The sequence below is a fragment of the Giraffa tippelskirchi genome, chromosome 1 (genome assembly GCF_054371585.1).
Source record: "Giraffa tippelskirchi isolate mGirTip1 chromosome 1, T2T-mGirTip1v1.2.pri, whole genome shotgun sequence".
Classification (NCBI taxonomy): Eukaryota; Metazoa; Chordata; class Mammalia; order Artiodactyla; family Giraffidae; genus Giraffa; species Giraffa tippelskirchi.
In genome coordinates this window covers 77,732,745-77,748,074 of record NC_137275.1, presented here as the reverse complement: position 1 = coordinate 77,748,074, position 15,330 = coordinate 77,732,745, and the positions used below count along the sequence as shown (strand labels likewise).

The following is a 15,330-nucleotide window of genomic DNA, read 5'->3' as shown; positions in this document are numbered from 1 at the left end:
TTCATTCATAAATTGCTTTCTCAATGAATATTATTTACCAACTTTGTCATCTACTAAGTGACATAACCCTCACCAGATTAATTTGGTCTAAGCCATTATGAAATGCCATTTTTCAGGAAATATTTTGAAAACATACAAGTTATAATAAAATGATTATGAAAAATTAAATAGTATAATTTTCTCCAGAGGATATTAAGTTGAAGAAAAATTCATATATTAAAATAATTCTCATGACAATTATATTGTCAATACCTGGTTTGGCTTCAAACACTTGCCTAGTGTGCCTCTTAAATCTTCTATATAAACATAGATTACTACAATAAACGTAGACTTAGTACAGCACAGCATTTGCTTAGCCATCTGTTATATTTACATAACCAGTGTCCAGGTTGCTCCCTGGTGTTATTCTACAACTTAATCAAGTACTCTGTTCACACGGTCATGTATTCCCTAAGAGCTGCCTCTAGTGAAGCTTACCCTGCTAATCCATCAGTTAGTTCTAGCTACTAGCCAATCAGTTAATAAAACTGGAAAGCTAGGTCAAAGAAGAAAATCTTAGTTAAAATTCCCTTGTCTATCTCACAAGATTATTTTAAATACTGAAATTGAGGCATTCCTTCATTTGCTTATGAAGTAATGAAATACAAAGTAAAGGGGATGTATTCTTTGTAGAGAACTTAAAAACAATAAAAACCCTACTAAATGTTATCTACTTTTTATTGCACCAGTGGTTCTAAATGTTTTCAGTGATAAAATACTCATTCACTAAAACATCCTTTGTGAATTAAGTTCTAATTAAAACAAGCATAGCACTGAGTGTTGTTTTATGCATGCATATACATGTCTTTTATACATGTACAAATATGTGTACACTATATTTATATGTGTGTATTATATATATTTGTGTGTATATACATGTTTCAAACTGATCTCAGGTGGACTTGGCCTGAGCACCTTGAAGCAGGGTTTCTGTTCTCCAGCCAGAGAATGAACTCAGGTCATGGCGGTAAGCCTGCTGAATCCCAGCCACTAGGCCACCTCGGACCAGTGGGCATTGACAATGCCTGACCAGTAACAAGGGCCTGGCCAGTACAGCTTTGTAGAAAATCAATTTCCACAAAGAAATGGAAAGTAGTGAAACAAGTAAAGTATTTATTAGGAGCAAAAGAGTATGTATGAATAGGCACAGATGGATGGGCTCAGAGAGAGTCGTGCCCTTGTGGTAGTTTGAATCACTTATATGGGGCATTTCTTCTGCCTTTCTTTTGGCCAATCATCAATCATCTTGCTTTGCCTGGTTCTGAATCTGTATTTGGTTTATCTCAGGGTCCTCCCACGTGTGTGTGCACATCTTTTAGCCAAGTTGGATTCTAGTGAAGTTTATGGGTAGGTTGACATCACCTATGATGGGGTGAGGCCCCCTCCCTTTTGACCTCCTAAGAGCATTTCTGCACATGTGTAATCAGGAAGGTCTCCTTGCCCTCAAGAATGAGAAATATGTGGTCTCTTCGCATGGCTCCGCTCCTCTTCCTCTTCATCTTGGAGTATCTGTCCACAGGGGACAAACTCCAGCTATTCAGCCCAGGGCCCATCTATCTCCTACCTTAAAGCTAGCACTTTTTTATTACTTATCTTTTGATAAAAAAATGTATTCTACATGAAGGGTTACTCTGAGTGGCAGTGTTTCAGCTCTTTGCCCTGGGGAAAGGGGAAAGGCCTTCTCCAGGCTAATCTATATTTCCAAAACAGGCTATCCATGTAGAATGTGTTAGGAGCTACCTGCAACCTTGGCTGTAAATTAATCCCCCATCTGTCCATAGCATGGGGATTCTCTATGCTCTGTACTGGCATTTACTTTAGGGGCAGTCAAGTCTGTGCTGTTGCCTTTGACTCACATGCCACTGAAGGGCACTGTTGTCAGGCATTGTAAATGGTGCCCTTCTGGTCAGATGGGCCTGAAGACAGTCTTCTCAGGGGGTGGGAGCATAACTCAGTTTCTTGCCTGGGTGTGGTAAAACTGTACTATAGGGCTCACAAAACTGCTCATTCAAGGGTCCAAATCAGGCAGATCTGCACCCCACTGAACTCCTTCATCAGAGTGTGCCCACGACTTCATTCTGCAATGGGCAAAGCCATAGGGTACTACTTGGGTACTACATGTGTGAACTTGGTCTGCCAAGATCTATGTGATGGTTGTTTCCAAGCCTCTCCTCTCTCACTGTCAGTGGTTGAGCCCTGCAGATTTCCTTGTCCCTAGTGTGTTCTCTTTTCTCACTGGAGGAACCAGAGCCCTCTCCACATGGTCTTGTGCTGGCCTTGGGGAGGGGCCATACAGTCTACATGTAGCCACTTCTCTTACCCTTCTAGTCTGTCTTGATCTCTGGTACAGGCAACACTTCAACCTCACCCATATGTTTTAGGATTCTCTCAGTGATGTTCTTAAATAGTTCTTAGTTGTTCTTCTTGTGAAGGGGGATGAAGTTATGAACAACCTATGTAGCCATCATCGTGATGTGACTCTTCCCTCCATGCCTTTTTGCGGCTTGAAGCTTTTTTCCTTTTATTGCTGAGTAATATTTTATTGTATAGATATATCACAATTTGCTTCATCATTAACCTATTGAAGGAAAACTTGGTTGCCTCCAGTTTTAGGCAGTTATGAATAAAGTTACCTCAAACATTTATATGCATTTTTGTATGTGTGGGTATATATTTTAAACTCATTTGGGGAAACACCTGGTAGTATAGTTGTTGGATCATATAAGATGACTATGCTTAGCTTTGTGAGAAACTGCTGAACTCTCTTCCAATATGGCTGAATCATTTCACATTCTCACCAGCCTTTAATGTGAGTTCCCTGCTGCTTCAGAGCCTCAGTAACTTTTGGCATTGTTAGTTTTAAAATCAAAAAAAAAAAAAATTAGCCATTCTAACATGTGTATCTCATTGATATCACATTGTTTAAGTTGCAGTTGCCTAATGACATATCTTGTTGAGCACTTTTTTATTTTATTTTATTTTATTTTATTTTTTTGAGCACTTTTTTAAATGTTAGTTTGCTATTATAAACAGTGCTGCAATGAACATTGGGGTACACGTGTCTCTTTCAATTCTGGTTTCCTCAGTGTGTATGCCCAGCTGTGGGATTGCTGGCTCATATGGCAGTTCTATTTCCAGTTTTTTGAGGAATCTCCACACTGTTCTCCATAGTGGCTATACTAGTTTGCATTCCCACCAACAGTGTAAGAGGGTTCCCTTTTCTCCACACCCTCTATGGGAGAGGGCGAGGGCGGGATGATATGGGAGAATAGCATTGAAGCATGTAAATTATCATATGTGAAATGAATCGCCAGTCCAGTTTCGATGCATGATACAGGGTGCTCGGGGCTGGTGCACCGGGATGACCCGAAGGCATGGGATAGGGAGGGAAGTGGGAGGGGGGTTCTGGAAGGGGAAAACATGTACAGCCATGGTGGATTCATGTCAATGTATGGCAAAACAAATACAATATTGTAAAGTTAAAAAATAGATAAATAAACTAATTTAAAATAAAAAAAAAAGGTTAGTTTGCCACCTGCATATCTCCTTTGGTGAGGTCAGGATATTTTGCCCATTTTTTAATTGACATGTTTATTTTCTTATTGTTAAATTTTGACTCCTATGTATGCTTTTGATACAAGTTCTTAACCAGATATGTGTTTAGCATTATTTTTATTGTCTTTTTTTTTTAATGGTAACTTTTGCAGAGCAGAGTTTTTCATTTTAATTAATTCCAATTTATCAGTTTTTTCTTTAGATCATGCCCTACTGCCTTATTGTATACACTTTCTCCTAACACTTCCTTTAATATTTATCCAATGAAAGCATCTCTAAAATTACAATATGGGCCTTGCATTAGTTTTCTAGGGCTGCTTTACAAATCACCACAAAAGAGTACAGCAAATTTTCTAGAAGTCCAAAATCATGTTAGAGTTATTTCTTCTTGAAGGCTCTGAGAGAGCAACAAGAAGAAACCAGCTTGCACCTTCCACATTTTACTTGGCAATCTTCTCAAGTAAAGGTTCAAGCTCATTGCTTGCAAGTTCTATTTCGCACTCAGTAGTTGGACACAATTTAGACAGTTTCTCTTGCTTTATAACTTCCCTGGTGGCTCAGACGGTAAAGTGTCTGCCTATAGTTTGGGAGACCCAGGTTCAATCCTTGGTCGGGAAGATCTCCTGGACAAGGCAATGGCAACCCACTCCAGTACTCTTGCCTGGAAAATCCCATGGATGGAGGAGCCTGGCAGGCTACAGCCCATGGGGTCGCAAAGAGTTGGACAGGACCGAGTGACTTCACTTTCACTTTCACTTGCTTTGTAACAAGAAACACCTTACCCCCAGTGTTCAATAACATATTCTTCATTTCCATCTGGAATCTCATTAGAAAAAACTATTATAATTCAAGTAGTGTTCTGTTGTTAATTATATCTGTGTATGTGTAAATGAAAGAAGCTTTCTCTCTAGCTCTCTTCACTTCTTTCTGAGTCTTCACCACATGCTTAGTTGCTGAGTCATGTCCAACTCTTTACCACCCCATGGACTGTAGCCCGCTTGGTTCCTCTGTCCATGGGAATTCTCCAGGCAAGAATACTGGAGTCCATCTGGAATCTCATTAGAAAGAACTATTATAATTCAGGCAGTTGCTGCTGCTGCTAAGTCGCTTCAGTCGTGTCCGACTCTGTCCGACCCCATAGATGGCAGCCCACCAGGCTCTGCTGTCCCTGGGATTCTCCAGGCAAGAGTAGTGGAGTGGGTTGCCATTGCCTTATCTGTTGATTATATCTACAAAGTTCTTATTTTAAAATATAGTAACATTCATAGTTACCAATGGTTAGGACTTAGATATATCTTTTGAGAGGACATAGTTCAACCTACATAATGATAGAAAATTATAAGTATCACAAACCTTTTAGCAGTAAAAGATTATATCATTTTCTAGTGAACCTGAGAGTAAGTAATATAAAAATATTTTGCATTGGCTTGCTTTTTAAAAGTCATATTGATTATAACATGAATTTTGTGATAGGTAAATGTCACCTGCTAACATCTCAAAAGCCACTTAAGAAACACAATCAAACAAAACTAAATCTACTAGACTTACTGCATTAAGGGCAGATACTAATCTTAACAGAGTCTCAAAAAGAAGAAATTAGAGAAAGGTATTTATAGTATTAGGTCCTGGACTGGTTGATTTGAAAGCAGGTCTTAAAAGTCAGAGAACTTGTTGGAATTGTACAGAGTTTCTGGCACTATAGATTTCAACTGATTTGTACTGTGCAGAGGGAATCTTGATGTGAGAAGTTTGATAAACAAGGGGATTCAAGTAGTTTAAAGTCTACTCTTCCAAGGACAAACATTTCATACCAGGAAATGTATAAATGTATATGTGTGTGTGAATGTACATAATATATTTTTAAGCTTTTATTTTTGGAAGCATCTCAAAAATGTTTTGAGTCCACTAAACCTCTTGAGAGAATCACAAATCTGCCTAAGCCAGAAGATTTTCCAAAGGGTCATTTGTTTTTCAAATATTATACACTCTTGAATTTACAAAGATCTAAACAAAACAAAAGGAATCCTTTGAAGAATAGAAAAATGGAGTCAAGAGAGAAGTGGTGACAAAATAATATTTTGATAATTTATAAAAGCATTTTTATACCCTTCGTTCTCTCTTACTTGTCTTCTTAATATTATAAGTAAAGCAGCAAGACATATAGACATAGTTCAAAGGAAAAATTGATTAAATGTAGGCCAGTATCACAAATTAAAACATTACCTGTTTGATAAATGAAAAAGAGTTTTAGGAATCTATGCATATAAAATATTAATATAGTTTCATTGCTTTAGGTCAGTTAACACGGGATTGTCTTCTTTCACCATTGTTCTCTGGATGCCCTAAGTACTTCTATCTCTAGAATAGAGTTGTCTTAATTTTCACAAACTGTCAGGCAATGAGATATGCCTTTTTCTTTTTATATTTATGGGTAGCTAAAATTCCTGAGGGGATGAATTACTCAAGATAGTTAAAGATGGTAAGACAAGAATTAATGGCCCGAAACATGAAGAGAGAACTCTTGAGCTAGATAAGATGAAGAAATTCTTAGTCATGAGGTCAATGAGGCAATCTAATAGGGTACCCAGGGAGGTAGTCAAGATACCATCACTAAGCATTATTCAGACTCAAGGGAAAATTTAAAAGACAAGCTCTGGATAAGAGAATAAGAAATCATATATTTTTAAACAAGGAAGAAATAATCTATTATAGGCAAACTAAAATGTAGCTTTTAAATAGTTAGCCTATATAAAAATGTTAATTCTAATTGGAATTAAAGTAACACATCTTAAGAATTAATTTTACATTTTAAAGTGATTTTTAGAGGCTTCAAGCAGTACTTATCTAACAAATATTTACTTAGTCTCTACGATGTGCCAGGCACTTTTCTAGGCTTCTTTAATATATACCTATAACATCATATAGGTGCATAGAATATTGGTTTCTAATAAAATACACTAGTGACCTCAGTTGGTGACCTCAAACAATACACACACTTAAAATGCGCTAATGTTTCACTCATATAGCAGCACAGAGTCATATATATTAATACTTGATATACGTGTTTCTATGAAAACAGCATGATGTTTCTTAAGTGCTTTAAATTCTGTCAATCAGTATTAATTTTTCCCTACTGTTTCATTATGCTATTCAACAGAAATAATTAATAGTTTATGCCTTTTTTGTACAGATTGATTTCTTTATCCTATAATGAGAAGTTCAAAAGTCTGAAAGTGTTAGTCGCTCTGTCATTTTCTAACTCTTTGCAATACCATGGACTGTACATGGAATTCTCCAGGCAAGAACACTAGAGATGGTTGCCATTCCCTTCTCCAAGGAATCTTCCCAAACCAGGGATCAAACCTGAGTCTCTGGCATTGTGGGCAGATTCTTTACTGTGTGAGCCAACAGGGGAGCCCCTATAATAATTAAATATAAAAGCTATATTTAAAAAATCTATACTTATATAAGTAATGTAAGTATTTCATTCAGAGATTGTATTATGTAAAGTTAAAGCAAATCCAATATGTAAAAAGTACTATAAAATAGCTGTAAATATTTATATTATACAATTTGATTAGTTGTGATATATGTATATGCTTGAAACCATCACTACCCATCACTACAATTAAGGTAATGCAAATAACTGTCACATCCACAAATACTCTATGGTAATTTCTTTATCTCATCTTTCCCCATCCCATACCCATCACCAGGTAGCTATTAATCTGCTTTCTATTATTACTGGTTAATTTGAATATTCTATAAATTTATATAAAGGTGTCATAAAGTATATATTCTTTCTTGTCTGGCTGCTTTCACTCAGCATAATTATTTTGAGATTCATTTATACTGTTGAATGTCTCAATAGTCTATTCCTTTTAAATGTTGAGTATATTTCATTGTATGAATATACCATTATTCTTTGGAGTAGAATGACTAGGACCTATGTTTAAAGATTTAGGAAATTCCCAAGCTGTTTACAAAATATTGTATCGTTTTACATTCACCTAGCTGTGGAACACTCTTACCATGGAGTCATCCTACTAAATGTATAACAGTATTTCACTGTGGTTTTAAGTGAAATATATCTAATGAGTAGTGGTGTTAAATATATTATCGTTTGCAATCTATATAGCTTTCTTTGTTAATGGTCTTCAGATCATCTGGACATGTTAAATAGATTATGGGCTGTCCAGTGTGTAACTTGAAGTTATCTTTTCATTCTCTTAGTGTGTCTTTCCAAGAGCTTAATTTTGATAAAATCTATTTAACATTTACATATTTAATGGATTATACATTTAGTGTCTAAAAAAATACATTTCTCTAACTCAAGTTCACAAACATCTTCTCTTATTTAGTTTTTTTGAAATTTTAAGTCTTTTGTTTTATACATAGATCTATGATACAATGTAAGTTAAGGGTTTTATATGGTGGTTAAGTATGGATCAAAATTTGTTTATATATATATATATAAGCTCATTTGTAGAAAGGGCTGTTTTTCTCCAAGTAATTGCCTTTATACTTTGTCAAAAAAAAAAATTGCCCGTCTAAGTGTGAGTCTATCTCTTGACACACTATTGTGTTCCACTGATCTATTTGTCCATCTTTGCCACAGTCTCTATTCTCTTGATTACTGTTACTTTCTAATAAGTCAGTTTGTCAGTATCTACTGAGATTTTGACTGGGATTATGAGAAATCAGTAGGGGTAGAATTCTTGCCTGGAGAATCCAAGGGACAGAGGAGCCTGGTGGGCTGCCGTCTATGGGGTCGAACAGAGTTGGACATGACTGAAGCGACTTAGCAGCAGCAGCAGCAGCTGCAACTTTGTGTTTTTGAAAATTTTACACAACAGCCGCATTGCAGGATGTGTTTCTCAAAATAGATTTTGAGCAGAGATTAGCATGCAGGATATTTACTGGGGAGTGCTCTGGGGATTACAGCCTTTAACGAAACGGAAGAACACAAAATTCGTCAGAGGAAGAAATCAACCTGTGATTCAATTTCAAAGAAAACCTCATCTGTCATGTATTTTTTTTTTAAAGGGAATAATTTATTTGCCAAAGAAAACTGCTATTGGGTATTTTCTCCAAGTAAGAACATGATTTTTAATGTTATAAATTATACTTTCATTATAAGCAGCCTGGAGACTTTATTGAATAACATAAGAAGTATTTCTAGGAGTACTGAGATATTAGGTTAAGAAAAATGACTTCAAAGCAGCTATTATAAAAATACTTAGAAAACTATAGGAAACTATGCCTAAATAATTAAAGAGAGGTATTATGACAATCTCCCATCAAGTAGAGAATATCAATAAAGAGATGGGAATTATAAAATAGGAACCAAATGAAAATTCTAGAGATAAATATAAAACAACTGAAGTAAAATATTCACTAGAGGAGCTCAACAGTACATTTGAACTGGCAGAAGAAAGAATCAGCAAACGTAAATAGAGATTATGCATTCAGAAGAACAAATAGAAAAATGAAGAAAAAGGAACAGAAACTTAGAAAAATGTGGGATACCTATTTAAGCATAGCATCATAAGCATAGTAGGATTATGCACAAAGAGAGGAGAAGATGCAGCAGAAAAATACCTGAAAGAATAATGGCTAAAATCTGCTAGAAATTTGATGAAGAATATTATTCTACACAGACAATAATTTAAATTAAGTTTAAGTAGGATATATAAACAAAAAGATTCATACCTGTACATATCACAGTGAAAATGTTAAAAGCCAAAGAAAAAAAATCTTGAAAGTAGAAAGAGAAAAATGAGTTGTAGGAACTAACAAAGCAGTCCAGCAATGTTGACAGATACAAAATAAAAATACAAAAATCAATTATAATTCTCTGTAGAAGTAATGAGCTATCTGAAAATAATATTATGAAAAATATTTCTACTTAAATGATAACATCGATAGAATAAAATATCAGTAGTGAATTTAACAAAAGAAATGGAAATTTACATTAAAAATTGCAAAGCATCCATGTTGTAGCATGTATCAGCATGTCATTCTGAACATTTATGCATTTTGTGAAAATCCAAAATGAAGCAAAATTAAGAAAAAGCCCTGAAAAGATGAATGCACAAATCTAATTATAGTCAGAATTTTAAACCCTCTCAATAATTGATAGAATAAGAATTGAAAAAATTCAGTAAATGTGTAGATGACTTAAATAGCAAACTTTAATTAATTGACACTTATAATACACTTTACTCAATAGCAGAATGAACATTCATATCAAAATAATACAGAACATATACTAAATAGACAATATTCTGGGCAATAAAGCTTATATGAATATGTTTAGAAGGATTCAGTCATATAAAATACATTCTTTGATCATGTGAAATCAAATTAGAAATACATTTCAGAGGAATATCTGAAAAACAAAATATTTGCAAACTTAAACACATTAAAAAAAGAAACCTCAATGAATCAAATAAGATATTACAAGGAAAATTAGTATTTGGCATTGAATTAATATGAAAACTCAACAAAAAGTTTTATGGGATTAAATTAAAGACTATCAAGAGAGAAAGAATGGTCTCTAAATAATTTAACTTACTTTCTTAAATGATTAGAGGAAAATCCACTAAGTCAAAATTAGCAGGAGAACTATGTAAAGGTTACACTTGGGAATTCACTGGCATTTCTAGCTGTGTTGAGGGGAACTAAGATTCTGCAAGCTTTGTGGCATGGCTGAAAAAGAAAGAAAAGGTTACATTTCTCTACAAATTGATCTATTGATTCAGTTTAATCTCAATTATATTTCTAGAAGTGTTTTTGTAGAAAATGCCAATATGATTTTAAAAAGTACATAGTTATGTATAGGACCTTGAAAAGCCAAAGCACATTTGACCTGTAAGAAGAAAATTATAAGATCTCAAGATATTGTAAAACTACAGTAAGCAAGACAGCATAGTAAAACCAACAAGACAGACAAAACAGTGAGACATAATAGAGAGCCCAGAAATATATATATATGTATATATATATATATATATATATATATATATATATATGGTCATTAAATTTTGATAAAGGAATTAATATAATTAATATAATTTAATTGGGGAAATAATAGGTTTTTAACAAATGATGTTGGAACAATTGGGTAGACATATGTATTTCCTCCCAAAAAACACAAAAAACAAAAACCAGAATTTCAAATGTTACCTCAAACCATACACAAAAATTAACTCAAAATGCATCATAAAATTTAGTGTAAAATAGACAATTTCTCAAAAAAGGTAGTAATTTTTGTTAGAAAAGTATTTTATAATTAGGATATGACATGCATGAACTGTGAAAGAAAATTTTTTAAATTGTACTTCCTCTAAATTAAACACTTTTTAATGCAAAATGCCATTTATACAAAAATGAAAATGTAAGCCATTGCCTGGCAGAAAAAATGTGCGAACATATGTCAGACCAAGGGTTTACATCTAGAAAATGTAAAGAACTCTTATAAACTCCAAAATAAGAAGACAAAGAGCACTATTAGAAATGGCCAAATTGTTTGAACACTTTCTCAAAGATTTATATGAACAATAAATAAGCACATGAAAAAATACCTGCCATTAGGAAAATCTAGTTAAACTCATAAAGACATACCATGACATTATACTCCCACTAGAAAGGGAAATATGAAAAGGATTGAAAATACCGACCAGTGGGATTGAAGTGAAACAAGTCTATCTCCCCTGTGTACTGCACTTCTGTGCTCTGCTCAGTCCTGTCCGTCTCTTTGTGACCGCGTGGACTGTAGCCCGCCAGGCTCCTTCTGTCAGTGGGGATTCTCCAGGCCAGAATACTGGAGTGAGTTGCCATGCCCTCCTCCAGGGGATCTCCCCAACCCAGGGATCTAACCCAGGTCTCCTACATTGAAGGTGGATTCTTTATAGTCTGAGCCACTAGGGAAGCTCCTAGTGTACTATAAAATGATATATCTGACAATAGTTTTGCCATTTCAGAGTTTCTATCCTATAACCCCAAACTCCCACCCCCTAGATATTTACCTAAGGGAAATAAAAAGATCTATCCACATAAAGATGTGCACACAAATGTTCAGAGCACTATATTTGAAAAGCCCAAACTGCTAAAAACCAAAAAACTCAACATGTGAGTGAATAAATTAGTATTTAGCTGTATAATGCATAGTACTCAGCCATAAAAGGGAATGCACTATTTAAACATACTTTAATAAGGATGAATCTTGAAATACTTACTTTGAATGAAAAAAAAGCAAGAAATTGTCTATGGTTTCTTTATATAAAATTATAGAAAATGCAAACCACTATATAGACAGATTAGAGGTTGCCTGGTGATGGAACAGCTAGGAAGGGGAAGAGAAAGAAAGTGAAATTGCTCATTCGTGTCGACCGTTTGTGGCCCAAGGACTGTAGCCTGCCAGGCTCCTTGGTCCATGGTATTTTCCAGGCAAGAGTACTGGAGTGGGTTGCCATTTCCTTCTCTAGGGGATTTTCCCCACTCAGGGATCAAACCTGGGTCTCCCGCACTGCAGGCAGGCTCTTTACCTTCTGAGCCACCAGGGAAGCAGGAAGGGGAAGAGAAAGGAATTTAAAAATGGAAAGAGGAGACTCTGGGCTGGTGGATTTCATTATCTTGATGTAATAATTTCAAAGGTATATGTTTATGTCAAAAATTCATTAAATTGTGCACATAAAATGTGTTCACTATGTTGTTTGTTGAGTTGAACTTCAATAATTCAGTGGCCACCTGATGCGAAGAACTGACTCATTGGAAAAGACCCTGATGCTGGGAAAGATTGAAGGTGGGAGGAGAAGGGGATGGCAGAGGATGAGATGGTTGGATGGCATGATGATGCAATGGACATGAATTTGAGTAGGCTCAGGAAGTTGGTGATGGACAGGGAAGCCTGGCGAGCTGCAGTCCATGGGGTCACCAAGAGTCGGACACAACTGAGAGACTGAACTGAACTGAATTCAGTGGCAGTTTGTATTTTAAGTTTTAGTCATGGAAGTTCTGAACAACTGGAGTAATGACTAAGGATAAGAAACTTTTACTAATAAGCCTAGTTTTGACAGCTCGTAGTGTTATTTTGATATTAAATTCAGATGATATAGATATTGTATTCTAATTATTTTATTGCAAGTACGCTGAAATAACTCAATGGAGTAGTATTAATACAAACAGGAGTGGGAGAACAGATGAAGTAGCTATCAGAAGGTGAAAACCAGAATCCTACATCTTTGAAATAATACTAAGTCAGAGGCAAATTGCAGTGATCTTAAAGTATGGTGATTATAAGGAGACTCAAAGACTGAACATCCCTAAGTTAAATAAAGACCTAGAGCATAGTCTTGGAAATATTGGATAGTACAGAGTTTGGTTAAGGTATAAAAGGGAACTACTAAGTATATATATTTTTAATTTATTTTTAATTGAAGGATAATTGCTTTACAGTATTGTGTTGGTTTCTACCAAATATCAGCATAAATCAGCCATAGGTTTACCCATGTCCCTTCCACCTGAACATCCTTCCCACCTCCCTCTATGTTGTTATCAAGCTCTGGTTCAGGTTATGATATATTTGTATAAGTGCATTCCAATTAGTATGCAAATTTGTTTTGTTGTTTCTAACTACTGCTGATGTGAATTGTGTAGACACTATGTGAAACTGAAAGTATCATTAGCAAATAATTCAGATAATGTTGGTTGCCTGCTTTCTTCTCTCTCCATATTGTTTCTTTTTCCGTGATAACTTATTTCTTCCAAAGAAAACTTATTTTTAAAGGTTTCTACTCTATCTGTGGCTCTGCAAGATCAACTAGGAAAGTATTTGATAAATTTAAGCCGATCAGTTTGTATAATTCTCCTGACAGGTGGTATTATTCCAGAAATGGTCAACTTGACCCAATAAACTTGAAGGGAAGAATTTACAGTTCTTTTGTCCATTTTTCTTTTCTCTTCTTCATTCCCATTACATATATATATATATAGAAAAACAAAACAAAACTAAAACACTTTCACACACAGTCATCTTGCTACTGTAAGTGTTGCCAGCATTAGGATAACAGAGAAGATAGAAAACCATAAAGAGGAAAAAAAAACAGAGGTCTTTGATGACATGTTTAGTTGATTGTCTAGATTTCCAGTTACTGAGATAAAAGACATTTTTATTGTTTAAGTCATTTGAAATAGTTTCTCTTACACACAGTTCACCTAAAAATCTGTTAGTATGTTTTGTTTTCCTACTAAAACAAAGGCTAAAACACTGATGAAAGTAATGCCTAGTTATTGACTATGTTTTCTTAAAACATTGGTAAATTACACACAAAAATGATCTTGATTGTAGTTTAAACCAATGGCTTAATAAATGACTAAGTTAGTTAAGATAATTTAATTCTTTACTGTTGATTTTGTGATTTTTAAATTGATGTGTTGATATATTATTCATAGAAAACTATATTATTTTAATAATTGAGATGATCTCATTGTTTACATTCAAATATATAGATTTATATAAGATATGTATGCATTAGATTTATTTTTCTACCATTTAGAAAATGTTATTTCCATTAAAGTAAATATCTCAAGAAAAAAAAAGGAAGGCCAACATTTGTGTTCTTTTTTCAACGCTTAATCAACACAGTATCTAACATAACAAAAATATCACTTCCTTAATGAGAATTAAATTTGGGAGAATACTCAGCTATAAATAAATTATTAAGAATTATCTCATGGCCAAATGCTCTACCAAAGACATAAGAATATTGAATTAATGTGATTATGTTCATGGAAGGTTGACAAAAAGTCTTGGTAGATATTGATTCTTGGCAGATTATAATTAATACTTGTAATAATACTTACGAGTGATAAAAAAATTTTATACATTTGCTACTTCTGTTGATTTATAAAGATATCTTTTATTATATAAGTAATATCACAATGAAATTAGTGTAAAGTTTTCAAATTCCATTTAGATTCTCCCTAACAAGAATTGAGGAACAATCTAATATTGGATATCTTTTAAATCTCCTCTTTTGGGATTGCTATTGAATATTTATGTGCTTGGTAATAAAAGATAAAGGCATTCAAATATTTAAAAATTCTCAGAAATATTTCTAGATTTGCTCTTATTTCCCCATGCTATAGAGTTCAGTGAAAACCATATAGGTGTTTTAATGACTTGACCACACTGTAAACATGGATGGCACCTATTTCAATAAGAAAACAATAGCTACTCAAACCAGGGAAAATGTTTTTACTTAGTGAAAATGAAAATATCACCAACTAATTTAGATGCCTCCATTACAATTGTATTTTTATCCTTAAAGAAAAAATTAGGCATCTAAAAAAATAAGGTATTAGTTGACAACTCTATATTTTAAAATTAGGATGTTTAGGAATTTCCTTAATAAGTGGTAAATAAAACAGTAAATATCAGATTTTCTTAATCTTCATCAATTAAGAATTTATCATACTAAGATATTCATTCTTCTGTTATATTTACTGTGCTCATTGTGGGCTAAAGATAGCCTAGAATAAATAAAGTTTTGATCTGTTTCATTAAATCTTGGAACTTAGATTTTAGTAATAGATGTCATCCTCAATACCACTGAGGGTAAGTTAACAGCTATGTAGTAGTTTTTGTTTAAGTGAGACTAAATGAGGTAGGAATTTCTCTAATAACATGCCAAACATATATATGCAATGTGTATTAAAAGTCTTTTCCATTGT

The 15,330-nt window shown here is 34.1% G+C and overlaps 1 protein-coding gene and 1 long non-coding RNA gene across 2 annotated transcripts in view; one reads left to right on the top strand and one right to left on the bottom strand.

Moving 5' to 3' along the window:
• Window positions 1-15,330, bottom strand: part of LOC145546812 (uncharacterized) — a 164,971-nt gene that overhangs the window by 118,998 nt on the left and 30,643 nt on the right. Inside the window, exon 3 of the long non-coding RNA XR_014083306.1 lies at window positions 10,172-10,305. This is a non-coding gene — a long non-coding RNA (uncharacterized LOC145546812). The remainder of the gene's footprint in view (window positions 1-10,171; window positions 10,306-15,330) is intronic.
• The window catches only part of LOC145546808 (uncharacterized), a 244,878-nt gene that overhangs the window by 211,110 nt on the left and 18,438 nt on the right, over window positions 1-15,330 (top strand). The gene's annotated exons all lie outside the window — the stretch shown is intronic.